This window comes from Podarcis gaigeae, assembly GCF_964106915.1.
Source record: "Podarcis gaigeae genome assembly, chromosome: 2".
NCBI classification, from domain to species: Eukaryota; Metazoa; Chordata; class Lepidosauria; order Squamata; family Lacertidae; genus Podarcis; species Podarcis gaigeae.
In genome coordinates, this window is record NC_139679.1 from 100,142,321 (window position 1) to 100,169,347 (window position 27,027).

General features: G+C 42.7%; 1 long non-coding RNA gene across 1 annotated transcript; it reads left to right on the forward strand.

The window, feature by feature from the left end:
• Positions 1–14: 14 nt before the first annotated feature.
• Positions 15–24,846, forward strand: LOC310838138. The gene is made up of 5 exons (XR_014560717.1): positions 15–154; positions 4,825–4,917; positions 14,298–14,400; positions 24,431–24,543; positions 24,736–24,846. It is a non-coding gene; the product is annotated as an uncharacterized lncRNA (long non-coding RNA).
• Positions 24,847–27,027: the final 2,181 nt, after the last annotated feature.

Consider the following 27,027-nt stretch of genomic DNA (forward strand, 5'->3'; position numbering starts at 1 on the left):
ACCTCGGGAATCGTAGTTTTGAAGTGAACGCGCGTCTCTTCGTCAAGCGGGTGGCTCGCTGCTCTGAGGAGATCATCCGCAGAGGTCGCGGTGGATGACTTGAGTGTGGACCGGTATATGTGCTTCGGCCAGGGCTGGTGCTTTAGGTCAAAGGGTGCGGTGGTTTATTATTGCTGCCGTTCGTATTAATTTTATTTTATTGGTTAAATTTGTATACACCGCCCTTCGTCCCAAGATCTCAGGGCAGTTCACAGCATTATTAATTTATGTATACATATATATGACATATATTATATGTATGTGTGTGTGTGTGTGTGTGAAAATATATATATATATATATACACACACACACGAGATATATTTGTCATGTCCACAAGTTTACATAGTTTTAATAAGATAATACATTTTTCTGCGTGTGGAAACGTAAGTAAAATGTAAGTCGGAGGCTTTCGCTATTCCTAATGAAGGTTTTCTCCACCCCCATCGTTCAGCCCAGACGCTGAGGTCCAGCTCCGAGGGCCTTTTGGCAGTTCCCTCACTGCAAGAAGCAAAGTTACAGGGAACCAGGCAGAGGGCCTTCTCGGTAGTGGCGCCCGCCCTGTGGAACGCCCTCCCATCAGATGTCAAAGAAATAAACAACTATCTGACGTTCAGAAGACATCTGAAGGCAGCCCTGTTTAGGGAAGTTTTTAATGTGTGGTGTTTTATTCTGTTTTTAATATTTTGTTGGAAGCCGCCCAGAGTGGCTGGGGAAACCCAGCCAGATGGGTGGGATATAATTAATTAATTAATTAATTAATAATTTCTGCTAGTGAGTTGAGTGCAGCAAGAGTCCTAGAAGAAAATAGGGATGGTTTTCAATGCAGCGTTCTTTTTCCTTTAGCATAATAGTAGTGATTGCTGTCACAACGTTTTACATAACTGCTAGCAGGTGCTGCATCCTACTCGTCCTGAGGATTTGGTTCTGTTTGACATCAGGCAGCCACCTTCACTGCATGCTTTCCATCACCTCAGTCAGTTAGAGCAGTGTTTTTCAACCTTTTTTGAGCTAAGGCACACTTGTTTCATGAAAAAAAAACCACGAGGCACACCACCATTAGAAATTGTTAAAAAATTTAACTCTGTGCCTATATTGACTATATATAAAGTAATTCTCTTGAATAGGAATCAAATAAACACAAAGAAAGTATTTTGTAATTACTTTATTATGAAATAGTAAGTAAACAGAAATATGAAAAATTATAAAATACTTTATTTTATTTTATTTTATATAATATATTTATTAGCAATTTTTTCATTTAGTTACAGTTCCAATAAACAATACTATATAACATATCTTTTAGCATAATCTTCTCAACTTCTTTGGACTCCCTCACATCTCCCGCTCCTGCGTTCCTAGCCAAAAAAAATTTTCCAGCAAATTTATCCCCTTATTTCGATTCTCATTATCTAATCTTCCAATATTATATCTCTGATTTTTAATATCCTTTATTCAAATCTTAAAAGATTAACTATAACTTAAAAGTTTTTCCAAAAATTTATCTTTTCTTAAATTTAACTTAACTTCATATATCACTTCCTCTATCTCAATGGTGCCCAATTGTTTATATTCTAGCATCCTCCTTAGCATTCATATAGTTTACAATATTTTTGTAGATAAATCTTAAATTTCTTCCAGTCTTCTTCCACCGTCTCTTCTCCCAGGTCTCGGATTCTGCCAGTCATTTCTGCTAATTCCATGTAGTCTGTCAGTTGCATCTGCCATTCTTCCAGCGTGGGTAGATCTTGGGTTTTCCAATACTTAGCGACGAGTATCCTTGCTGCTGTTGTTGCGTACATAAAAAAAGTTCGGTCCTTCTTTGGCACCTTCTGGCCGACAATACCCAAAAGGAAGGCCTCTGGTTTCTTAGGGAAGGTATACTTAAATACCTTTTTCAGCTCATTATATATCATTTCCCAGAAAGCCTTCACTCTTGGGCAGGTCCACCAGAGGTGAAAGAATGTTCCTTCACTTTCCTTACACTTCCAACATTTGTTGTCAGCCAAGTGGTATATTTTTGCAAGTTTGACTGGGGTAAAATACTTTATTTTTAAATCTTTCGAATTTTTCAATTTTTCCCACGGCACACCAGGCAACATCTCGCGGCACACTAGTGTGCTGCGGAACAGTGGTTGAAAAACACTGAGTTAGAGCGTAGTTCTGGTAATGCCAAGGTTGCAGGTTCAATCCCCCATGGGACAGTGGCACATTCCTGCATTGCAGCGGGTTGGACTGGATGATCCTCAGAGTACCTTCCAACTCTACAATTCTGTGATCCTAAAAACACGTTGGTTTAGGCAAGCCAATCCAGACATATGTGATGTTGACCTGTGTTTTAGACTGGTTTTTAGTGTATCCGTTGATTTTAATTAATTTTGTGTGTGTTTAAATATCTGTTTTTAACTGTTTTTTTTTTAAAAAAGATGTTCTATTCTTTTTGTAAACTGCTTTGAGGCTTTCTTAAAAAACAACAACAAACCAGTCAAGTTAAATATACATTTTGTAAAATAAATACATACAAATAAAACTGGGTCCAAAAGGCTCCCATTTCTAGATCTCTGCTCACGCACGAAAATTATTAGGACTGACCTGCATGCTTACCTGGGAACAAGCCCTATTCAACACAACACAGTAGAATTTTCTTCCAGATAAACATGCATAGGTTTCAGCTGCATGTGGTCTTGAGATAGCCACTGTATTTCAGTTTCACAAGATCAGGGATGCTTTGAGGATCGACTGTGCTTTGAAACTTTCAGATATAAATAAAATATAATTTTATTTCAATAAAAAACAGTGTGTCTCAGGGCCCCTTCATGCATCCTTTTTACTGTGCTTCCATGATGATTTGTGCTCATGAGGGTATGAGGGTAGTTATTTGTGATCCTGCTTTTAATACTGTTTTGGTCTGCAATAGCTTCGGGATCATTTCATTTCCAATTGGTGCATGTCCTGTAACTTCCTGCTGAAATCCTATAGCTTTTCATACCACAAATGTCCGAGGTCTTCTTTTTTTTTCTTTTCATCCTGCTTTTGTTGTGTATAGCAGCTGTCAATAAGTTTAGTTATTTTAAAGCATTTATAAACTGCTTAACGTTTCCAAAATCTCTAAGTGGAGTACAGTCTAAAAAACAAACAATATATCATCACAGTATTAAAAGAACAAAAACACAACCAAAACCCATTAAAATAGCCATATAAAAAGGTAAAGGGACCCCTGACCATTAGCTCCAGTCGCGGACGACTCTGGGGTTGCGGCGCTCATCTCGCTTTATTGGCCAAGGGAGCTGGCGTACAGCTTCCGGGTCATGTGGCCAGCATGATTAAGCTGCTCCTGGCGAACCAGAGCAGTGCACGGAAACGCTGTTTACCTTCCCGCTGGAGTGGTACCTATTTACTTGCACTTTGACGTGCTTTCGAACTGCTAGGTGGACAGGAGCAGGGACCAAGCAACAGGAGCTCACCCCGTCGCGGGGATTTGAACCGCCGACCTTCTGATCGGCAAGCCCTAGGCTCTGTGGTTTAACCCACAGCAAATAAATACAAATAAAACACAGAATCAGAAGATTTAAACACATAAAGCAGAGTACAGTCTTATGGGTTAGGGAAAGTCTGGGCAAAAAGGTCACAAGACATCTGAAGTGATTGGTGTTTGCTACTTCACATATGGCAGAGGTAGGTACAGAAACAACAGTAGAAAATGCCTCTTTTTGAGCCAGCATCCTACTGTGTTAACATTGGGTCGACATCTTAGGATAGGGATCAGCAGACTTTTTCAGCAGGGGGCCGGTCCACTGTCCCTTAAACCTTGTGGGGGGCCAGACTATATTTTGAAGAAAAAGTTGAACAAATTCCTATGCCCCACAAATAACCCAGAGATGCGTTTTAAATAAAAGCACACATTCTACTCATGTAAAAACACTAGAATAACTCATCTGGTATTCTGTACTTTGACTGGGGCAGGTGGGGGGAGATTTGCTGACCCCGCAAGGAGGATTGGTTGCTAGCCGGCAACATGGGGGTGAGAGAGATGTCTGGCGCATTCATGCTCTTGATGATGGGCTTCCCAGAAGCATTTGGTGAGAAAGCAGCATGCTTTCTATGCTCATTTAGCTATATTTTTGTTTCTCTTTTGTTCTATTTATTCAAAACTATTTTTTAAAAACTTGCTGTTAATTGTACATTGCCTTCAGTTCATGTCCAATAGAAATATCACTAACACATTTTAAAAATAAATGCTTAAATCTAGCACATGAAAGAATGCCAAAGATGAGACGCCCTTCCACATCTGTAGAGTGCCTTGCCCTAGTTCTTGGGTAACTCCATTATTAGCACACCTCCATTTTTAGCAGGAGAGGCTTCCAGGTGCATGCCAGTATCAGACAGGCTCCTGATGGGAGAACCTTAAGCACTGACCCTTCCAATGTATTATTGACAACCTAAAGAAACATTCAGAACCAGCACCTTTGGGGAGTGTGGCAATGTGGTCCCATTTTTACTTTAAGAGGAAAGCTTCAGCCTCTCTTAGCAATTATCAGCAATGCCCAGGCTTCTTTTCGATAATAATACCACATAACACGGGAATGATAGCAACTCTGATGAGAGAGCTGTAAAAGAAAATAGAACCTCACTTCTGCAAATCGATTCTGCTGGTTTCCAATTTCCCCATTCAGCATTGCTATGGGCTGTGAAATTGACCAGCGCTGTATAAAAATGAAAGTGGAGGAAGAATACCTACAACTCCTACCTTGTAGCAAATGACATTTTTGGATATTTGTCCTTCTCAGCCGGCGGGTCCTGCTTCCCTGAAGCCCTCACTGTTTCCTATCTCCTGCTGCAGAGGCTGGCTGGATTAGTGTGCAAAATGAAGCAATGAAATGGTGAGTGTTGTCTAATACAGATATGGATAATTTAATCTTGTCTTTCAGAAAGGAAACTTTTCTTCTCACGGTAGATTTCCTTTGTAATGCTTCTGACTTGGATGCAAGGGGATGGGGCGGGGAATTATAACCACCAACTAGATTTTTTATCTCCACCTCACTCTGTAGGGCCATCTATCATCAATGGCTAGGGTGGCCTCTTTACACGGCTGCAAAATAAAAGTGGACAAAGAAGGGCAGAGACTTGCATTGAAAATGCATGTGCTAATTTAGAGGAAGGATGCAAATTAAGAAATAAATACTATAAACATAAATAAAATCCAGCTTATCATAGTGGAGAAGACTGGCCAGATGACCTGTGTGCTTGTTGAGGCTGCTGTCCTGATGCAAATTTTTGATAAGCAGCTTCAAAGGCATGACACTCCTTTCTTAACTTCCTTATCCTTAAACCACCATGCTGTACCAAGCATCCTATGACATCATGCCCCCCCCCCAATGAATTGGCATTTTACCAATACTTTGTATAAATCAACAAGATCAGTATATATTTTAGGACCGACCTTATTCTCTTAATTGTAATCTGTTTTTAATATTGTGTTTTAAAATTACTGTAACCTGCCCTGGTACCTCATGATGCAGGGCGGGTAAGGAATCTAGTAATAAACAAACATGTACAAAATAAATAATATTGGCAGGATGGCAGCTAGCTTATAAGTCTGGGAGGCGCTCCACCCTAATATTGCCTACATGATTTAAATAATGGCATCCGTTTGGTTCACTTTGCAATTAACAGTTCCCTTAGACTATGGTTACCAGACGTCCCCGTTTCCCAGGGAAAGTCCCCGGATTTACAAATCTGTCCCTGGAATGTCCCTGGATTTATATTTTAAGTGTTGTAGATTTATTAGTAGGGAATGAGAGCAGGCCGGGGCCCAGAGGAAGGCCACACGACAGAGGAGATCACAGAAGAGATTATTTCTTATTTTTTTTAAAAAATAACTTTTTTAAATAACTTTTTTTTGTCTCTCTTTAAAAAAGTGTCCCTAGATTTTTTGAAAAACATCTGGTAACCTTACCTTAGACAAGTGTCTCTTTATTTCATCTCTATCCTAGGAGGAGGTGGGATCTTTTTTAGATTGTCAAACAAAACTAACCTTGGCACTGCTTTGATACCCAAGACTTACTGTTACGGTCTCAAGCCAACAATCATGATGATATGGTCAAATGCTTTGTTTGTTGGTTTGCTGAGCTTGGGATATCTTTACTGCTGGCAGAAGCAGAGAACTATTTCTGCCAAGGAGGTTCTTTCAGGGGTCCTCAGCTGCTGCCTCAGGAAACATAGCCATGATGTGCTAGATGCTAATATTTACTAGCACCTTACCTTTCTGGCACTGTAAGGATCCAGGACAAGCTAAAATTGAATTGGAATCTTTCCAAGATCATGCCCTGAGGCCAGTCAAGGGAAGTCAGCACAAAGCACATAATTCACTCCCGCATTCATTGAGCCTCTCAGATATCAACAGGTGGAAGAACTTGGTTTCAAGAAGTTTATTTCATTATTATTATTCCTGTTGTTATTTAGGCTTGTTAGTTGCTTGTTCCATATAGGTCTCCAAGTGACTTGCAGCATATTTAAAAACATAAGCATAAATAAAATACATTGTAAGTGACAGTATACATTTGACAGAGAACGGCTCCAATCCTGCTCTAGCGCACAGAATGGTGGCCTTAACAGAAGTGTACATCAAATATTATTTATTTGCAAGATCCACATTTATTTGTGGATCTTTAAGGCAGACTGTCGTAACTGGCTCACCAGCTCTGCAGGGTCTAATCATCACAGTGACAGCTGCTTTCACCAGGAGGTGTTCTATGACATGGGAGTCCTCACAACATCACCTCCACACAGAACACCATCATCCCAGCCAGTATAGGACACCACATCACTGCTCATTCTAATAGTGAATGTGGCTGAACTGCAACCTCAATAGCAATATTTGACAGATCTCAGCCAGCCCCAAAGCCTGATATGCCTCACCCTTTACGCTGTCGAGAAGAAGAACAGCAGAAAGAAGCCTTGAATAATTTGCCATTGTTCAATCTTTCAAAAGCAGATGAAGTGTGTCATTTACTGCAGCAACGCTATCTTTAGGAGATGTGTCCATTAAGTAGCACTACAGTAATTAAATACACTGATACATAGATTTAATTAGCTAGCTTCATATTTAAGGACTCGCTCTGTACAACACTTTGGTGAGGGTGTTTTATGTGTGTGTGTTTCTTGAAGAATCCTTGAGTTGATGCTGTTCATTATTGGCTGTTAACTTGATCAGGGAAAAGCAAAGAAGAGAGATCACTGGGGGGCAGTTGCCCTTGAAAGCAAATTAATCTTTTCACACTGAGCGCAAAGCATGTCACATCAGAATCGACCAAAGAATGGCAGGGGGGGTAATTAATGGGGCAGATAGCCAGGTTGCCATTTCTGATTACCACATGCTGCCCACTGGATTTGATCTCGCTGAGGCAAGCTGTTGGAAACAAGAACCCCTGATGGGCAACAGTGCTGCTAATGTCAAGGAAAAGAAGCCCCATCCTTAACAGGAGGGGCATTTTTTATTGGAACCATTTGTTGTTTTGGGAAGACAGCCCACCCCCAACCACATGTTCCAACTCACACTCGCACACATGTGCGTGACCTCAAGATGTGTAAATTTTGTTCTCTAAGACCACACCACCACATCCTCATAACTAATACCATTTGCGGTCAAGAGAGCTGGGTATGTCTAGCCTGGAAAAGAGTCAAACTGAGAGGAGATATGATAGCCATTTTCAAATATCCAAAGGGCTGTCACGTGGAAGATGGAACAAGCTTGTTTCCTCCTGCTCCGGAGGATAGGATTCAAACCAATGGCTTCAGTCACAAGAAAGGAGGTTCTGACTAAACATCAGGAAGAACTTTCAGACAGTGGAGAGCTGTTCAGCAGTGGAATGGACTCCCTTGGGAGGTAGTAGACTCTCCATTGGAGGTTTTATCAGAGTTTCCATGGCCATCTGTCATGGATGCTTTTGATTCCTGCATTGCAGGAGTTGGACTAGATGACCCTCGGGGTCCCTCCCAACTCTGCAATTCTATGATTCTACTGTGAAAGAATAATTTGGTGATTATTTGAAAATATTCCTGCAGAGCAGGGTTGTTTTCCAACCCTTCAGCGCCATTCCACCCCCACCAAAATAAAAATAAAAAGCAGCATTTTGTGACCCTAGACACATCATGTTTCAAATACTATGCCTTTATCCAGGGCCGCAGTCCTCCACATAGATGGTAATTAGCAATTTGAAAAATCACCTCACTTCGTATGATTCCCCTCTTATCAAAATCCTGGCACATCCCTTTACCTTAAACCCTGTGAGTAGTTCTTTATACCAAGGCTCTTGAACTCCTCTTTGGGCAGAATTCTTTCAAATCCTTTTGGGTGGAATCCTTTCATATCCTCTAAGCTCAGGCGTTTTATGGAAATGAGCAGTGGGATTTAGCTTTTGTTCCTAGTCAAATAAAGTTTTCCAAATCTAAAATGGCAGGATAAAATGGCCATAAGCCAGTGACATCTGGGTCATATTTTGCATGTCCTTTTTAAATATTAAGAGGCCAGTGTCGTGCTTTTTGAAAAGAAAAGAAAAACATGATCCAAATTTTATATACATACTCCAGTTTTCAGCACAGTTGCAGGGGGAAAAAATTCAGAAAATACCATCAAATAGAAGGACAAGCTTCTTAATGATAATAAACCTTGGTGGCCTTGATCTTTGTTGCTGGAATCTCCTGCTTTGGCAAGTTCACATTCTCACTGAATTCCAAACAGGTTAAAATATGCCATTTGGCATTCCGTTATATCCTCCTTTCAGACTTCCCACGAGCATCCATAAGAACAGGGTGCAGAAATCCTTGGAGCCTTTGGTCTGATGCAGCAGGAATCCTCTTATGTTTTTATAATCTGATTCCAGACTCATGGTTGGATCCTTGTATTGAATTAGGTGAGACATACTCTTTTGCGGGGCCCCAATTAGTGCCATTGCCTTCCGTTAAGAGTTTGGGTGTAATCCTTGACGCCTCCCTTTCCATGGAGGCGCAAGTTACAGCAACAGCCAAGGCGACATTTTTCCACCTTCGCTGCATCAAGCAGTTGGTCCCTTACCTTTCTCGCCCCAACCTGGCCACAGTGATTCATGCAACGGTCATCTCCAGGCTTGACTACTGTAATTCGCTCTACGCGGGGCTGCCCTTGAAGCTGTCCCAGAAACTCCAGCGGGTACAGAATGCTGCTGCAAGGCTCCTCACGGGGTCTCTGCCATGGGAGCATATTCACCCAGTGCTTTTCAAGCTGCACTGGCTCCCGGTGGAGTACAGGGTCAGATTTAAGGTGCTGCTTTTGACCTTTAAAGCCCTTCACGGCCTAGGACCCTCGTACCTACGGGACCGCCTCTCCTGGTATGCCCCACGGAGAGCCTCAAGGTCCATAAATAACACCCTAGTGGTCCCAGGCCCTAAGGAAGTTAGATTGGCTTCAACCAGAGCCAGGGCCTTTTCAACTCTGGCTCCGGCCTGGTGGAACGCTCTGCCTCATGAGACCAGGGCCCTGCAGGATCTGATTTCTTTCCGCAGGGCCTGTAAGACAGAGTTGTTCTGCCTGGCCTTTGGCTTGGAGCCAATTTGATTCCCTCCCTCCCTCTCTCTCTCTTTCTTTTTTCTTTTCCTTCTCCTCCTGTGATGAGGCTACATTTTAATATTTTGATGTTCCATTATTTTAATGTTGTATTTTATTTTTGTGTTTAAGTTGTAATCATTCATCTTGTTTTTATTATTGCTTGTAAGCCGCTCTGAGCTGGGGAGGGCGGGGTATAAATAAAAAATTATTATTATTATTATTATAAGGGATGGGCCATACCCACACCATACATTTAAGGCAGTAGACAGTCCCAAAGGATCCTGAGAAGTATAGTTTCTTAGGGGTGCTGAGAGTTGTTTAGAGTCCCCTATTCTTCCCACGGAGCTACAGTTCCCAGAGTTCCTTAGGAAGAGAGCGTGATTGTTAAACCTCATGGGTGGGCTAGCCCTATGTAGTTCTGTGCTGGGAATAGGGATCACCTAACAAATCTCAGCATCCTTAACACACTACAGCTCCCAGATTGCTTTGGAGGGAGCCGTGGCTGTTTAAAGTGGTATAATACTGCTGACATGGACGTGGCCGTGGTTTGCTTTTTTTACAGCTCTCCTCATTTCCCATAGAAGCAGCCTGACTTGGAAATATATTTGGATTTGGCTGTGTATATGACAAATTTTCTGTCCCCCTGTCTTCAAAGCTGCTTGCAGTCATAAAAAGTAACTTAATAAAAGCCGTAAGTGCATCAAATAGATGGACTTTTTAAACATGATGTAACATTCGTAATAAGCTGGCTACATCTAAGAACCATCAACCAGCCCACACAGAGAATCAATTAAACATCAAACGCTTGTTTAAAAAGAACAGTTTCCAAAAGGTTAGCCATGTTAGTCTGTTGCAGCAAAAACAAATATTCATGTGGCACCCTCAAGACAAGCAGATTTATTATGGCATAAGCTTTCATGAACCACAGTCCATTTCATCCGGCACATGAAGTAATCCTGAATGTGCAAGAAGACACACATATGGTGTTCTGGTGGGTGGGAACACAGAGGAGCAAGTTCAGAAGGAAATGAAGTGCAAAAAAAAACAAGGCAACGATGCTAAATAATTACAGTGATCAGTTAGCAAGGGCCACAGCATTGGTGATGACAAATCCTGGCACTAATTAACATATGCTATTTTTTATTTTTATTTTGTTAAAACTGTAATCTCGATTCAACCTGCAAGTAACTTTACTTAATTGCCCCATAAATGGTAATTCGTTCACTTCCTGCTGGAGTTTCTCCTTGAATTTCAATTTATCGGACAATTGTGGCTTAAATAAAATTTTCACTTTTAATCGTATTCTCTTACATGTGTCATCTTGCCAATGCCAGGATGCTTGTGCTACCTGCCACCAACCCTGCCTTGTTTAATTGATCACTCTTAACTATTTTGGTTTCCAGTGATCATCATTGTCTGGTTGACATTGATTGAAAGGCAAGGAAGGAATCACAGAGGGAAGGGGATAAGACTGTGCTGCACAGATCCATCCATCCCGTCAAGAACTGCCCACTAGTGGATGGGAAGCAGTGGAATAGATTTCGGAAGTATAGAATGAAAAGTGCTTTTACATGGACAAAAGCGCACACAGAAAAAAATGGAATCTGTGGGACCCACATGCGCATTAATGCTGCATTACGGACACATCCTAGCTAGGTATGACTGATAAGAAAGTGAAGGGCACAACAGCACTCCTGCCTTGCTAGCTTCACATGACAAGGTCTGCCCAAGAGATCAGAGACTTACCATTTCCACTGATATTAATTTTTTAAAAAGAGGGCAAATGGACAAGTCTGACATATAAGCTCACAGCCAATGACCCAGCAAGGTGGATCTGACAAGTGTGAAGAAGTGCAAATCTCATGTTTGGCAATCTTCCTTTAAAGAAGGATCTCCAAGGAGTGCATTGATGAATTTTTAAAGTGGCACGTTGGTGCTAAGAGGTCAGATGCTGAATCAAGGAATTTCATTTCCATTTGCTGGTGCACTTTGCTGTCAGAGTGGGTGGTGGCTGATCAAGCATGGTTAGAAATTCTCAGTAGTTGCGTTGTGCTGGAATCAAAAATTCATTTCTTATTTGGCAGATATCCTTCCCACCCCACGCCTCTAACAAGACGACCCTACATTCCACTACCACAACCCCTCATCACCCATCATAGGCTGCTATAGTAATTGTAGCCTTTAGTTGAGTGGCCTGGCCTGCTCCCATCTCTGCCGTTTCCCCCCCCCCCCTTTCCCTTGGATCAAAGGAGAAGATAAGCAGCTTTCGTTGTATCACCACCTCTTTCTGATGCTTCACACAACTGAGCGCCTTCACAAATCTGCCACTTGAGACTTAAATGCAAAATGAAGTCACTGATTCCAAAGTAGAAGCTTTTGAGACACATGAGTGGAAGACCATTCAGAAGACAGAGGAAAGGAAGAACATGAACAGTGCATACTTAACATTGAACAACAGTGGGCCTTACTTCCAAGTGAATGTGCCCAGGATTGCATTGTAATTCTCACTGATTTATCTGCAGGAGTTGTTAGAATTCAGCAAAATTGTTTTTGCCATCATTTTCTCACACACATTTGTTTTTGTTTTTTGGTGTGTGTTTTTTTGCAGACCTGTGAAAATGACGAAAACCAACCCATGCCAACATATCCTAGGGAAAATTGAAGCATCTGGAAATAAGCTAGCTTTACAGAGAGATGTTTCTAGGTTTTGTTGAATTGCATCAGAGGTGTATATTCTCTGACGCAGATCTGTGGTCCACACTGAACCTGTGAAAAAATGACTTTCCAATTCTAGAAAATTAGGTGTGTTTCCAGGCTGTCACTATTTTCAGGAGGATATTCAAGGGCATGCTGGAAATTTAGCATTGCACAATTAAAGTGGATTAAAGTGCCCTGTCATCCTAGAACAAATCCACTTTTTAAAAGAACTTTTCGCAGTTAGGAAAGGCACTGAAGAGTGTGGGATGAATGAATATTTTATGGGAAGATGCATAAACACCCTGCAAACAGATCAAGATCAATGCTCATGGCTATATAACTCCCACAAGCAAATTAGAATGAACGCTCAATAAAAGACTGGATATCATCTAACATCCGTGTAAGCTTTGTGCAAGCATATCAGGATGAATGCTCAATAAACAGGTCATTTGGACAAGCCCTAGGATCCAGTGACATGCTGGGGCAAGCTGATCTGAAAGAGCCAATTTTACACACCAGTCACTACTAGCCATAAGTCAAGCCAAGCAACATTTTCTAAAAATAGCAGCACCATAGACTGCAGTACAGACCGGCAAGATATTTGCTCTGCATTTGCAGTGGGGAATCCACAGAGGGGGGAAATGAGTGCCTTGGTTGTGGCTTAAATACAGATCTCCTGAGCTGGAAAGCCAAAGCAATTAAATTACTTTATTTCCTCATTCCATTTTATTCCAGTGCCTCTAGCCAAATCCATGTCTGGCTCAACTCCTAGGGTTTCCCACAGGGGTTGAATTTGGATCAGTAGGGCATCAAAAAGCCAGCTGATGAAGTTATTGAAATAGCTTTTGCCAAGACATTTTATGTGATTATTGATTATGTCATAGGGATTGCATTCAGCAGGCAATTTTTTAACACGGTGCCCGTATCCTTCAGATGATGCTGTGGTGATGAAGAAGAGGCATTGTTTATTTTATAGGATCTACATTTCCTTTATGTGCACTTTCATTGGTTTTATGCATTTCCACCACTAGTTTAAAGAAGGAGCCACCCAAATGAGCAAATGCGACCTCTGAAACCGTGCTATTTTAGCGCTAAGAATAAAACCCAGGTTTTGTACAATCTGGAAAGGATTATCTTCAAAATGGATTTCAGACTTGATTAGAAAGGAGACTAAATATGGGTGTGCTTTCTTCTGTAGAAAGCCTCCTTGACTTGTGCGTGTGGTCAGACTGGTTCTGCTGCTTCAAAGGCACTGCAGATTGTACAATGAGAAAACAATTGTATATTTATCTTTAATTAGGGGGAATGGGCAGGGATGCTACAAGCGCAGGTTCTCTAAAAGCTGCATATATTTTAAGGTTTAAAGTATTTTTTTTTCTCCCACTGAAGCTATGGGGAATAGAAACTCAGGGCATTATCAAAATAATGCATCCTGTCAGTGCAAGGATTTATGCTTGTATTATGGAACTTTCCACGGGTTACTCCTGGACAGGGAAAAAGTAGCACAGCTCTCAGGTGTCCTCCAAAGACACCAGAACCTTGATGTTAGAAGAACTTTAGCTTGGCGAATTCCAGCTGATCTGATCCGCACCTGCCAGATTAATGTCTAATTTTCCATGACTGTCACACTTCCCAGATGTTCAAGTGGATTTTTCAGCCTCTCACAAAAAAATACAATGTGTAAAATAATAATAATAATAATGAGAGAGTGAAAACACTTAGAAAAGCATGTTTTAAATTTCTATTAAATATGGACTATTGTGTGCAATTTTCATGCAGATTAATGGGGAAACAGGAAAAAAAGGATTTACGGGTAAGGCAGATGAAAGAGATATGGATTGGGAATAGATGGGAGGGATCCCTGGACATCGCTGTAAGGCATCTTCCTGTTCTCCTGATGTGACCTGCTTTGGGCAGAGTTCGCTGTGCAAAAGTGGCATATAAATAAACTGACCTTAACACTTTTATATACATGTGCAGATTCATCCTCCACAACAAGCATACTCTCTTCAAGGTGTGAGGAAGGCAACATGTGAGCTGGAGTGAGAGGGAGGTGCTTCCATTGCCTTCCAACTTAGGGCAGGTGAGTGGGTGAAGCAGGCAATATTTCTTAGCAGGGTTCCAAACCACACGGGGAGCCCCTAACAAACAGAAATATCCCTGCCCAGTCACTGAAGTCTTCAAGGCAGTCATGGTGGTTGGGATTGATGGTTTGGATCCACCAGGAGCCATGTGTTTAGATTTGGGGGCTCAATTTAAGGGATCTCCCTTCTAGCTGGAGGGAAGCAGGTGGCGCTGTGGGTAAAAGCCTCAGCGCCTAGGGCTTGCCGATCGAAAGGTCGGCGGTTCGAATCCCTGCGGTGGGGTGCGCTCCCGTCGTTCGGTCCCAGCGCCTGCCAACCTAGCAGTTCGAAAGCACCCCTGGGTGCAAGTAGATAAATAGGGACCGCTTACTAGCGGGAAGGTAAACGGCGTTTCCATGTGCGGCTCTGGCTCGCCAGAGCAGCGATGTCACGCTGGCCACTTGACCCGGAAGTGTCTCCGGACAGCGCTGGCCCCTGGCCTCTTGAGTGAGATGGGCACACCAACCCCAGAGTCTGGCAAGACTGGCCCGTACGGGCAGGGGTACCTTTACCTTTACCTTTACCCCTTCTAGCTGAGCTCAGACAGGCCCCCTTCTGGTTGCACTTCTGGTGCCTACTAAAGACATAAAATTATTATTCCAGGGAGTTCGATTTAAAGTTTTAACTTATTTTTATTTTTTGTATCATATCTTAATAGACTGCTCAGAGGCTATTGTAGTTTGGCTGCATATAAATAATTTCAGTAACTAATAATAAAAAGGCATGAGGTAGAGTTACCACAGTCACCCTTGCTGCTGCCCCCCACATGTGTTTCTTTCCCTGTATTGATAATGCCTGGAGAAGGTTTCCATCTCCTCATCTTTTAGGCAATTCTGTTGTATTATTAAATCAGCAGGGAGTCCACAGCTCTGCCTGGGCATTTGCAGAAACCATAAAATATTGTGATTTTATATATATATATATGTAGTGTGGTGTACCAGTTTGGACCTATCACGCCAAAAGCCAGGCAATGTCAAACCAAAGTCATGTTTTGGTCCACCATATTGATTCAAAATGGCGCCCGGCATCCAAACGTCAAGATCTGCTGCTGCGACCTTGGGAGGTGTTTTGCCAAGCTAGATGACAATATCTCAAGAGGTGGACAAGCCAATGGAGAACAGACTGACAGACAGACAAACCTATTTCCAAAATATATAGTAGCTACAGAGGGAAAGGTTCCTAACATTTAGAAAGGGCACCAAACTGAACATAGGACCGTTGTGGCACAGTCCTGATCACCATCACCTACCCTGTTAGCTGAGCTGCTTGCAGATAGGCAAAGTGTGTGTGGTTAGAACTCTGTTTCGCCTTTGCTTTGCAAAGCCTTGAACATTCACCTGATACTGGGCTTATTTCCCTTTGTTCTGTATCTGAAGCCGAATTGCTGGATTAGTTCCACTCTGTAAGTTCAATGCATAACTAAGCATACCTAGCATGGCTTGAGGATATCCACTCAGTGGGGAAGTTTGAAACCTAATAGTGGAACGGGAATAAAAAAAAGGAACTCCCCTGTGACTACGGTGCACCCGTGTGTGAAATCCTGAGCTGTCATTTCAGCAGCCTGTCAGTGTGTGAGCAGCAGATTGTCATTGGGCGAGCTGGGAAGGCAGAATGAGCTGCAGTTCTAACAGAAGAGTTTTGAACAATGCTGTCGCTGGCTGGAATTGCCAGTCAGTAATTCCCCCACCCTGCTGGGTAAGCTGCCTTATGTTCAGTGGGGGCTGGTGCCTATTGAGACTGGTAGGGCAGAAGGCAAGGAGGCCAGCAGTAGGTGGAGAGTCAAAGGTAGGCAGAGCTTCTTGCTGATGGGTTGTAAGAAGGCAGGCGGATGGGGGCTGGCTAAGGGCAGACAGAGGGTGGCGGGGCAGCACCCACTGCGCCCTCAAGAACCAGCCTCCACTGGCCCATCTAGTCTGCCCTGACTGGCAGCAGCTGTCCAGCATTTCAAGCAAGAGTCTTTCCCAGCACTACCTATGGAGTTGGACCAGGCATCTTCTGTGTGCTCCTGCACTGAGCTACGGTCCTTCCAATGTTGTTGGCATCTGTCTGTCTCAAGAGACAATGAAGTCAGCCTCTGGCAGTGAAGTCAAATTGCTGCCTTAGCAGCACCGAAGTGCAAGCCTGGGCAGTGTGTGTGGAGGTCCTGGGCTTCCCAGACAGCCTCGGTGATGTGGTCCAAAGGACAGCAGAACAATATGTTTGGCATCAGCTTGGTTGCAGGGGTTGGCACCATCCAACTCTCTTTGAGACTCCACTCTGGATTTGTGTGAGATTTACTCTTTAGCCTATTCTTCTCCCGAAGATATCATGCAAGGCAGCAGAGTTTTGGACCAGAGTTTTCCTTCTCCTAGATGGGCTACCTTCCCAGGCTGACAACCCCCCATCTGCCCCTCACTTCCCTCTACAGCACATGCAGAAACCACCTTCTTGACCATTGGACCCACTGTTGGTCTCATCTGCTCAGTCTGCCAGGGCCTGTCTTCTCATGCAGGAGAAATCCCTAATGCAACAAGGTTGGGTTGGGTCCTTCCTAATGAGGTCAGTAGAATTTGCCCTTGTTGAGTTAATGGAAGATCACAGGCTAGTCATCCTTGATAAGAATGCTTGTTTCAGCAAGGACAACTACTCACAGCTGGATTTTCATCTTTTGGAGGAAGAGAATCATAGAATCATAGAATCATAGAATCATAGAGTTGGAAGAGACCACAAGGGCCATCGAGTCCAACCCCCTGCCAAGCAGGAAACACCATCAGAGCACTCCTGACATATGGTTGTCAAGCCTCTGCTTAAAGACCTCCAAAGAAGGAGACTCCACCACACTCCTTGGCAGCAAATTCCACTGTCAAACAGCTCTTACTGTCAGGAAGTTCTTCCTAATGTTTAGGAAGAGCCAAAGGGGAAGGTTTTACCACAGCCTTAGCAGAGAGATGGAGCAGGACAGAGGACTACACAGACTGCTCGGCACACAACCCTTTCCGTCTGATCTTTATTTTATAGCCTAAAGAGATAAAGAGATAATAGCTGAGTTGTATGTGACACAGAGGTGGGGGACAAATTCAGCTCAGTTTGCATCTAAAGACAAACCTACCTAATTTGCAATTTCTGAAACAGTGCATTCTGGGTAATTCTCTGAATGTTGCAATGCAGCTCTCCAGTCAAGTAATGTGTACAAAAATGCATATGCTAGGGCAGTGTGTGCATATATTCATGAGAAGCATGTTTAAAAATGCATTGCCTTACGGGAAATTGCTTTGCAAAAATGTGTGTATTGGGAGAAATTCATGCAAAAATGCTGATGAACTTTCATGGGGACTTTAAAAATAAATAAAGCATAAAATGGGATGTGGAAAACTGAATTTCAGATTATGAAAATGCAAAACTGAGAGAAACTGAAATCAATATAGCAACATAAAGGTAAAGGGACCCCTGACCATTAGGTCCAGTCATGGCCGACTCTGGGGTTGCGGCGCTCATCTCGCTTTATTGGCCGAGGGAGCCGGCGTACAGCTTCTGGGTCATGTGGCCAGCATGTACCTATTTATCTACTTGCACGTTGACATGCTTTCGAACTGCTAGGTTGGCAGGAGCAGGGACCGAGCAATGGGAGCTCACCCCGTTGCAGGGATTTGAACTGCCGACCTTCTGATCGGCAAGTCCTAGCCTCTGTGGTTTAACCCACAGCGCCACCTGCATCCCATAGCAACGTAGGAAGCTACTTTATACTGAGTCAGACCTCCGGTCCATCTAGCTCAGTATTGTCTACTCTGATTGGCAGCAGCTCTGCAGGATTTCAGGCAGGAGTTTCTCCCAACCCTACTGGAGATGCTGGGGATTGAACCTGGGAACCTGGGACCTCCTGCTTGCAAGGCAGATGCTCTACTGCTGAGCTATGGCCTTCCCCCTCCCTAATGACAGATTCCCCCATCCTTAATGTGATGCTGTCATGTTGTTCATGGCACTGGTGTTGGTACCCTCTTATCGTCAACAACCCTTGCTTGCTATATAGGATTATACTGACAGGCATGCTGTACTTTCATTTTCAATCAAATCCTCTTTCTGTGGGAAGAGAACAAAGCAGGTCCATTACATCTGGCCTTTTCGTCATTCTTGAAATTACTGAAAAGGGCCCTCTGTGTAGGTCGTGATCTTTTGTGGTAAATAGTGTTTCAGGGCAGTGTTAAGGCAATCATGCTAGCCACTGAGAGTAGATATCAGGGGTGAGGAACCTGTAGCCCGTCCATCATTCCCAACCCAGACGGCCAGTGATCAGGAATAATGGAAGTTCTCTAGCAACATGTGGAGAGCTCCAGGCTCTGTAGCCCTGGAAGAAACGGCTTGAGTTTGATTGTGAGGCCTGGCAAAATATAATTTCTTTTCAAATAATTTTTACTGCTTTTCAAATGAGTCGGCAGAGAATTTAAAAGAAGAACAGAAAACTCCCGAAACAGAATGTAGAAAAGCAAGAAGGGAGGATTAAAGCATGTTAAATGTATTTTTCAGTGTCGTCATAAAGGCACATAGTTGTAGAATGAATCATTGGCATTACGTAGAAGGGATGTTCCCAGTAATCCTAAAACAACTGTAATTGGAGAGGGGGGGAGGATTTGTTGTGCCAGAGCAACTGAGTATATTAATTCATTTTAATCATATGCAACTGAATCCCTCCCACTAAATGTTGACAGCCAACAGGCTGTGTTTTCTGTGTTTTCCTTTTTTAGAAAGGAGAACCAAAAATCTTGAACACCTTAAAAAAAATGTGGTTTTCGTTAAGGATCTCTTACCTTGTAATTTTTCAGCTATTAAGATTTTAAGGCTGAGAAGCATGCTTCTCACAAAGTAAACCCCGGTTGAAAACAGTGGGACTTGCTTCAAAGTTTCTAGTATAGGGTTGTAATGTAAAAAAATTATTCTGTCTGTAATCTCCCGGCTCAGTCATCATGGCCTTCGTGCAGCAGTGGCTCAGACTTGGTTGACCAAACACCTGCAGATTCAGCTCACTGTCCACCACATGCCCCAGAAGACGAAACCTATGTTTGGATCATGCCCTGAGCTAGAAAGCTCTTTGGCTGTGTCTGATGTTTTGGCCTAAAGAAACTATTGGACTGGGGAAAAAACATTATTCTGACATTTCGTATAGTGTTTGCTATGAGATACGATGAGCAGCAATATAGTCACTGAAAGTGCACTTTTTCAGTGCCTGAGGGTGCATTCAGACATGGGGAATATTGCATTCATTTCCCTGATGATAACGCTTGGGCTTCTGTCCTGTTGTCTAACATTCCTTTCACGCTGCAGTACCTATTGCACCATGTGGCTTTTTGACTGATGATACCAGCACATCAGGCTAAATTTCATTCACAGTGGCGGGCATGGTGTGACACAATAGCAAATGTCAACAACAAACATCATTGGAGAATGGTGCTTCTATTCCCCCATGATTCTACCATGAAAATGGCAGGAAATAACTGTGTGCTGGTATACCACCCCAAATTTGGTCAGTTTGCTCTTACGATTTTCTGGGTTAGCAAGGTCACAAACAGATTTTTTTCTGGAAGCAATTGGCACCGAAATGAGTGCTAGATGTATATACCCACACATGGTATGAAGATAATGGATTAAGAAAAGTGCCCTCCACCTGCATCTAATAACACTAAAACTTAGGGCCATCCAATGAAGCTGAACAATGAAGATTCAGGACAAAGTACCGTACTTCTTCAAACAGTGCATAGTTAAACTATGGCATTCGCTCCCAGAAGGGACATTGATGCCCACCAACTTGGGCTGGATCCACATTGATTTTTAAACGTTATTAGTTCTTAGATAACATTATTAGCAGGTGGCACTGTGGTCTAAACTACTGAGCCTCTTGGGCTTGCCGATCAGAAGGTTGGCGGTTCGAATCCTTGTGACGGGGTGAGCTCCCATTGCTCTGCCCCAGCTCCTGCCAACCTAGCAGTTCGAAAGCACACCAGGGCAAGTAGATAAATAGGTAGCACTGTGGTGGGAAGGTAAACAGCGTTTCTGTCTGGTTTCCATCATGGTGTTCTGTTGTGCCAGAAGCGGTTTAGTCATGCTGGCCACATGACCCGGGAACCTGTCTGTGGACAAATGCCGGCTCTCTCGGCCTGAAAGCAAGATGAGCGCCACAAATCCATAGTCGCCTTTGACTGGACTTAACCATCCAGGGGTCCTTTACCTTTTACTTAGATATAATGTTCTATAACGTTTACTGCAGTTTCCCTTTGCCAGTGGCTCGCTGCTCTGCAGTGCCCTCTAATGTCACATTTTAACTACATTTTTAACGTTCTAAACCATGAGTGTAGATCTGCCTTTGGATGGGCTTGAAAGAGGATCAGACTTATTGACGGAGGATAAGGCTATCTATGGCTGCTAGCCATGATGGCTGTTCTCTGCTGCCACAGTTGGAGGCAGCAATGCTTCTGGATAGCAGTTGCTGGAACACACAGGAGGCAGGGAGGCTCTCTTCTGCTCAGATCCTGTTTGTGCACTTCCCATAGGCATCAGTGAGAAGCGGATGCTGTCCTAGATGGACCACTGGCCAGATCCAGTAACCACTTCTTATGTTCTACTCAGAGGTAGGCCCTGCTGAGTTCACTGAAACATACGCCGAAATAAGTGTGCCTTGGATTGCAGCCTAAATCCTATAACGGAAACTCAATCACATAGTTTAAAAGGACTCTTTACAAATTGGGGAATATCTTCCTTGGTGGGTGTTTTTTTGTGTGTGTGTGTGTGTGTGTTTAAGCACTCACCATTTAGCAGAAAGCTCTTGAACTTTGTGGGCTTCAGTACAAGCGATGAGGCTTTTTCCAAAGGCCAAATCAAACCACAAAGGGGGAGAAAAAAAGAGACAAAAACCAAACCCAGAGTCAAAATAGTGGAAATACATCTTAGAAGCACTGGGAATTGTTTTAAAAAACACCCTTTGATTAGGAAAGCAACAAAAATGCTAATCTGCGATTTAAGAGGGAAGCTTTTAAAGTGTCTCACAAATAGCATGAATTATTCAAGGGCAGGTTATTGTTTCTTTTCGGTTATTTTGCATATGATTGAAGCTTCAAACCTGGTGCAAATACACAGATTCCAGTTAGAGCTGAAGTGGGAAGAGAGACATGCAAGGGTCCCCCCACATGGATTTTCAATTCTCTTTACTCCTGAAAACCTAGGATCACTTGGCCTCCTACAAGCAGCTCCAATCCTGCTCTAATTGGCACTTGCTTTGATTTGTACAGTTGTAGCACAAGTTCAGCACTGAAGATGCTCTTTGTGTTTCAGATGAAGAAAGCGAGGAGCGGTAAAAGTTGATAATGGGGGATAGAACCGAATGCCAACTTCAAGACTCACTATCCCCACCACGCTCAGTTATAGGGTTGCATAAGGCACCAAGGAGCAGAGCCTCCCAGCCTGGTCCTTAGCACAGAGGTGCCTAACCTGTGGCCTTCCAGATGTTGTGGGACTCCAACTCGCATCAGCACCAGCCAGCATGGCCACTGGTCAGGGATGATGGGAGCTTCAGCAACATATTCCATTCCATACCATTCTTCTGCCATGAATGCAGTCAGTTGACCTCACAGGCCAACCAGGACACACCAAGCCTTATAAAAGCCCTGACAGCTAAATCAGCTTCTTGGTCTGAGCAGGACAAAATCTCCATTTCTGCAATTAAAGCAGGTGGTTTTCATACACAGAAAAGCGGTTATCAGAATATGATTGTCTCGTGACAAGCACCCCAGCAGGGCACAAAGTTCTGCTCATTGTATGGCTCTTTAAACAACCTGTGCTGCCCTTCCGCATTTGGCCTGTCAATTCTGAGATGATATTTGGGCACTGAAAACCCTCCGCTGTCGCTCTAGATTATGATCTGCTGGAAACCACTAAGTGAGTTTAGCCTTTGGACTGTCCACATCTTACTTCCCTGTCTTTAAATTGGAAGGAAAGCCAGCTTATCGGCAGGACAGCAAGTGAGGATTTGCTTCTTTTGAAGGGGGCTCGTTCTTGAAAAAGGGAATGTGCGTGTGTGTGTGTGTGGTGATAAGGGGGAGCTCTATGGCAAAGGATCCCTTGGTAAAGCTTCTGATTAAACACACAACAGTCAAGCCAAAATTATAGGTGACAATTACTGTAACTCGATTAGGAGCAACAGCAACTGCACTTTCCCTAAATCACTTTTCCGAGTCTCCTAGGAGGCCCCAAAGATGTAGCATATGAGGTTCATTTAATCTCTAATGTCGTAATTATCGCTACCGACTAAAGAAAACTGTGACAAAGCAAGGAAATAAATTTAACACTTGAGATTTTAATGAAAATTTTATAGATAACCCAGTCAGCTAAAACATGTTTAATCAGTCTCATTGGTTTTTTGAGTGGCTTTGCTGGGCTGTTTGCTCCATGTGACTCGGTGGCAAAGTGCCATCCCACCGCCACCACTGGGAACTGTGGCAAATGCCACAATTTTGTGAGTCATGCACGGAGGCACATGTGCTTTGCAACACGTGTGTCTAGGCTTGTATCATTTCTCTCAGCAGTTGGGATTGGCTTCCAGGCACTTGTAGCATGTGTCCATCTGTACATTACTGATAACATGTTAAACTCTGTTGGTTCAATCCATCAACGTCTAATGGGTGATTTAAAAGGATTGGGTCGTGCATCACATTTGCTGCACGTGTGTCCTAGTATCCATACTCAGCAGAGTTACATCTCAGCGCAGCTCCTTCCTTGGAAGCTTCTTCGGGGTTGAAGGTACACACAACCCCGTGTGTAAGGCAAGAAACACTCATGGATGTTGTAAAGATTCAGTCAAGTGTAGAGGTTTACTTGACAGGCATAAAAGCATATGGGTAGCAAATATGTACAGACATTCACCACTGCCATGGTCAAGGCATGCTTAGAGTCCAACAAGAGTCCAAGACTCTCTCTCTACTTCTCTCACTGCATGGCTCAAGCAAGAGACTCACAACAACTTACACAGAACTGTTGTTATCAGCACTTCCTGTCATACTGCACATGTCCAAAGAACAGTTCCCACAGAAAATGTCCTTGCGTAGACAAAACAATCTCAGCCTTCTGCTGCTTCTTGAAACTTCTTTGTTTCTGGAACAAATGATTCTCACACGCCCAGAGAATATCCAGCAAACTCATGTAAGCATTGGTATCATCAACAGAATTGTCATGTGAGAAGCAGACCTGTGTTAGTGCATAAGCGACAGGGCAGTTTTGCTGGCCAGTGAGATCAAATAGAGAGAGATGGTAGCTAATGTCCTCAAGTGAATTTCCTATGTGGATATTGCTTCCATGTAGGAGATGGTGTGTACAGTTTCACATATGGGAAGAGCACTCATTTTTATGTTCAAATGGCTTGAAACTCCAGTATTTTATTTGTACTTTCTAATGCTGTACTCTGATTTTTCTCTGCTCACAGAGGCCATATAGCAAGAAATTTGCACTGCAAATTTGCAAAATTTCTTTTGTCTTTCTTTTGTTTTTATTAAATAATTAACAAAACTTAATTTAAAAAAAATATTTTATAACTACAAAAAACACCCTTCTTGTTTTTAAAACATAACAAGTACATGGTTTGCCCATTCTACAAAAAAAGTATGATACATGTGTTAGTTGTGGTTTGCGCGCTATGGCCTATCAAACATACCAAGGTAGAACATGACTAAAATTCACTTTGAATAGTCAGTGACCCTTTTCTGTGGCACTTCATACCATTTTTATACCTTATTTTGAAAGAGACCAAAATTAGCTTTATTTTGATACCAAAATAAGCCCAATTAGTTGAAGAATAAGCAGAACAGGAGGTTTTCTCTAAACAGACGTAGAAATTGCATTAGCCTAAATTGTGCAAAAATAGAAATTTTAAAAAAATTCTCCTGCACCCAATTTTGGACCAAAAAAAATCTTTAAAATTTAATTTGAGGTTATCTCATAAGTATCTACACATATTTTTATTTTTATTTTTTGAAGAAAATCTGAGACATGAGAGCATGGTTGAGTATTAAACCAGATGATTAGGCGTGGAATGACCCCCATAGGAAATGTGTGGCATGTGGACTAGCCCTAGATGTGCACCAGAATGGGTATGTCCACTCAGCTCTTCACAAGTCACGCAGACTACCTGTGCAACACAATAGTGCCTCTGCTGGTACATACAATAGAGACAGGTCATCAGAACCTGTGCCCTGGATATGTGGCCAGCAGAGAAAGGAAAGTTGATGGTTCCCAGCAAGCACACACGCAGATTATATCATGCCATTCTTCATTTTCCATAGGTTGTGAAATCAGGGGCCTTTCTATTATGAACCCTGCTATGTATAGAAAGGACCTGCTGGGTCTGCTCCCAGCTTCATTGTCCTGTCTTCCAATGCCTCTGCACGGAGCGTGTAAGCATTTCTTCTTCTCCTCCTCCTCCTCCTCCTCCTTCTTCTTCTTCTTCTGTAAATTTGTATACCACCCTTCATCCAGAGTTCACAGGGTGGTTCACCCAAAAAAACCCCAAATGAGTACCCAGAATACAAGAACGAAAACAAACCAATAAACCACCTTTGCTTCCACGCAAGGTGCGGTCCCCATCACACAGGCTTCCAGCTCCTGCAGGGGCCTACACACACACACACACACACACACCTATTTATTTAAAGTGCAGAATTACCCATTTGGTGCTCTTTGTAATCAACTGCATTTTTAAGTGTTAGGGTTAGGCTGTCTTTGCAATCTACCATGAGAATCTTTATTGCATTTTGCTCATGCCTCCAATGCTAATGGTTTTTGAACTGGCCCAGTAAGTAATAGGTAAAATTGACTGACTCCTATAATCAGTGCGAAAGCTAATAAATATTTAGGGAGTGTCATAAACGCAATGAAAAGCCGAATCAAAATGGTAATAGAAGCCAGTCAATGAATTGCTGACAAGAGACTGAAGGTAAGTTTCTCCTGCTGATTTGGTTTGAAAGGAATACAATGGAGCAATATTTTATCCACCAGCACATCCACCAGCCTGCCAATCTTTCATAACATTGCCAGCCAAATTAAATATCCTTTATGGGAATTCCCTGGATTGGATGTTATCTTTAAATTGCTCCCCCTTGAGACCATCCTTGCTGGAACAGTAAGACAATAGATTTTACCACCGCCATTATTGTTTCCCCTCCCCCCCCCCAATAGCATTGTTTGCTACTAACAGTATGTAAGGTGTCAGACAGGCCAGAAACATATAAGGTGATAGCCAACTTTGGTCATATTCAGAGTAGACCTATTGAAATGAATGGGTAAGTCACTGAAGTTCATTAACATCAGTGGATCTCTTCTGAGTATGACAAACATTGGCAAGATCACCTCTAGTCTTAGAGGTGACCAGCCTTAAAATAGGATTGGGGTGACTGACACAGAAAATATGGTCCAAACCTTGGGAGGGCAGGATGTAACATTTTGCAAGGTCCAAAGCCTTGCTACTTGACTATAAATTTAAATATGTGTTGTGGGAAAGCATATTTTAAGAGCATATGTTTATTGTGATCATTTTTCTTCTTCTTACACCTTACTGTAACTACAGCAACGTTATCAGCACAGGAAGACAAGCACAGGAAAGCAAAGGAATGTCCGTTCACCTGGGCCAATTTACCTGTCAATGTCCATAGCTGTTCAGGCCCATTTCATACGTTACACAGCAGCAAACCTGAACATAGAGCTTGGTCAGTTTGGGATGCCTGACAAGCTCAGCATCCCTGTAGAATCTGTATGTTCTCACGAGTTTTTCACATTTACATGTTAAGATTTCTAGCTGCGTGCATAAAACGTGTACACCTAAAAAAAAAGTTATATGAGAAGTGGCCCTCTGCCTGTAGAACCAATGATCTAACTAGTGATAGATGTGCTCCTGATGAAATAACTATGGTCTGAAATGCAGGGGAGGGGTCCCCTTCCTCCCTCAGAACGACACCCATGCTTGAAAGAAGATAGAGAGCCATAGAAGGCAATTGTAAAACACACTGTCTCTTCCATAGAAACATAGGAAGTTGCCTTATACTGAGATGGACTATTGGTCCATCTAGTTCAGTGTTATCTACACTATTAACTACATCGCGTGAGGATCCTTTGGCCTTCCAGATGTTCCTGAACTGCAACTCCCTTCATCCCTTGCCATTGCCATGCTTGTTGGGGCTGATGGGAGTTGTTGTTCAGCAACACCTGGAGTTCTAATGGATCCCCACCCCTGATGCCCAGGACAACTGCTTTGCAAATTTCAGAGATGTGTGAATATCAAAGGATGGCTGCATTTCAGCTCTCTCATTTTTTTGGAAAGGGCAAATTAGGAAGGTGTTCCTTTAAATGCAAACTGAATTGGCTATCTTCCCTCATCTCTAGGTCAGTTCTACAGTGAGAGATCTTGACTCCTCAGCCAAGAAGCTCAAGTTTCTGGACTTGAAATAAATTAGGCAAATCAATTAAAAATGACGAAAGTTTGTTTATTTTGTTTAAATCTCTCTTTTTTAAAAAAATATTTATTAAAATTTTTAAACACAAATGCAAAAATAATAAACAATATAAATGTATCATAACATAGT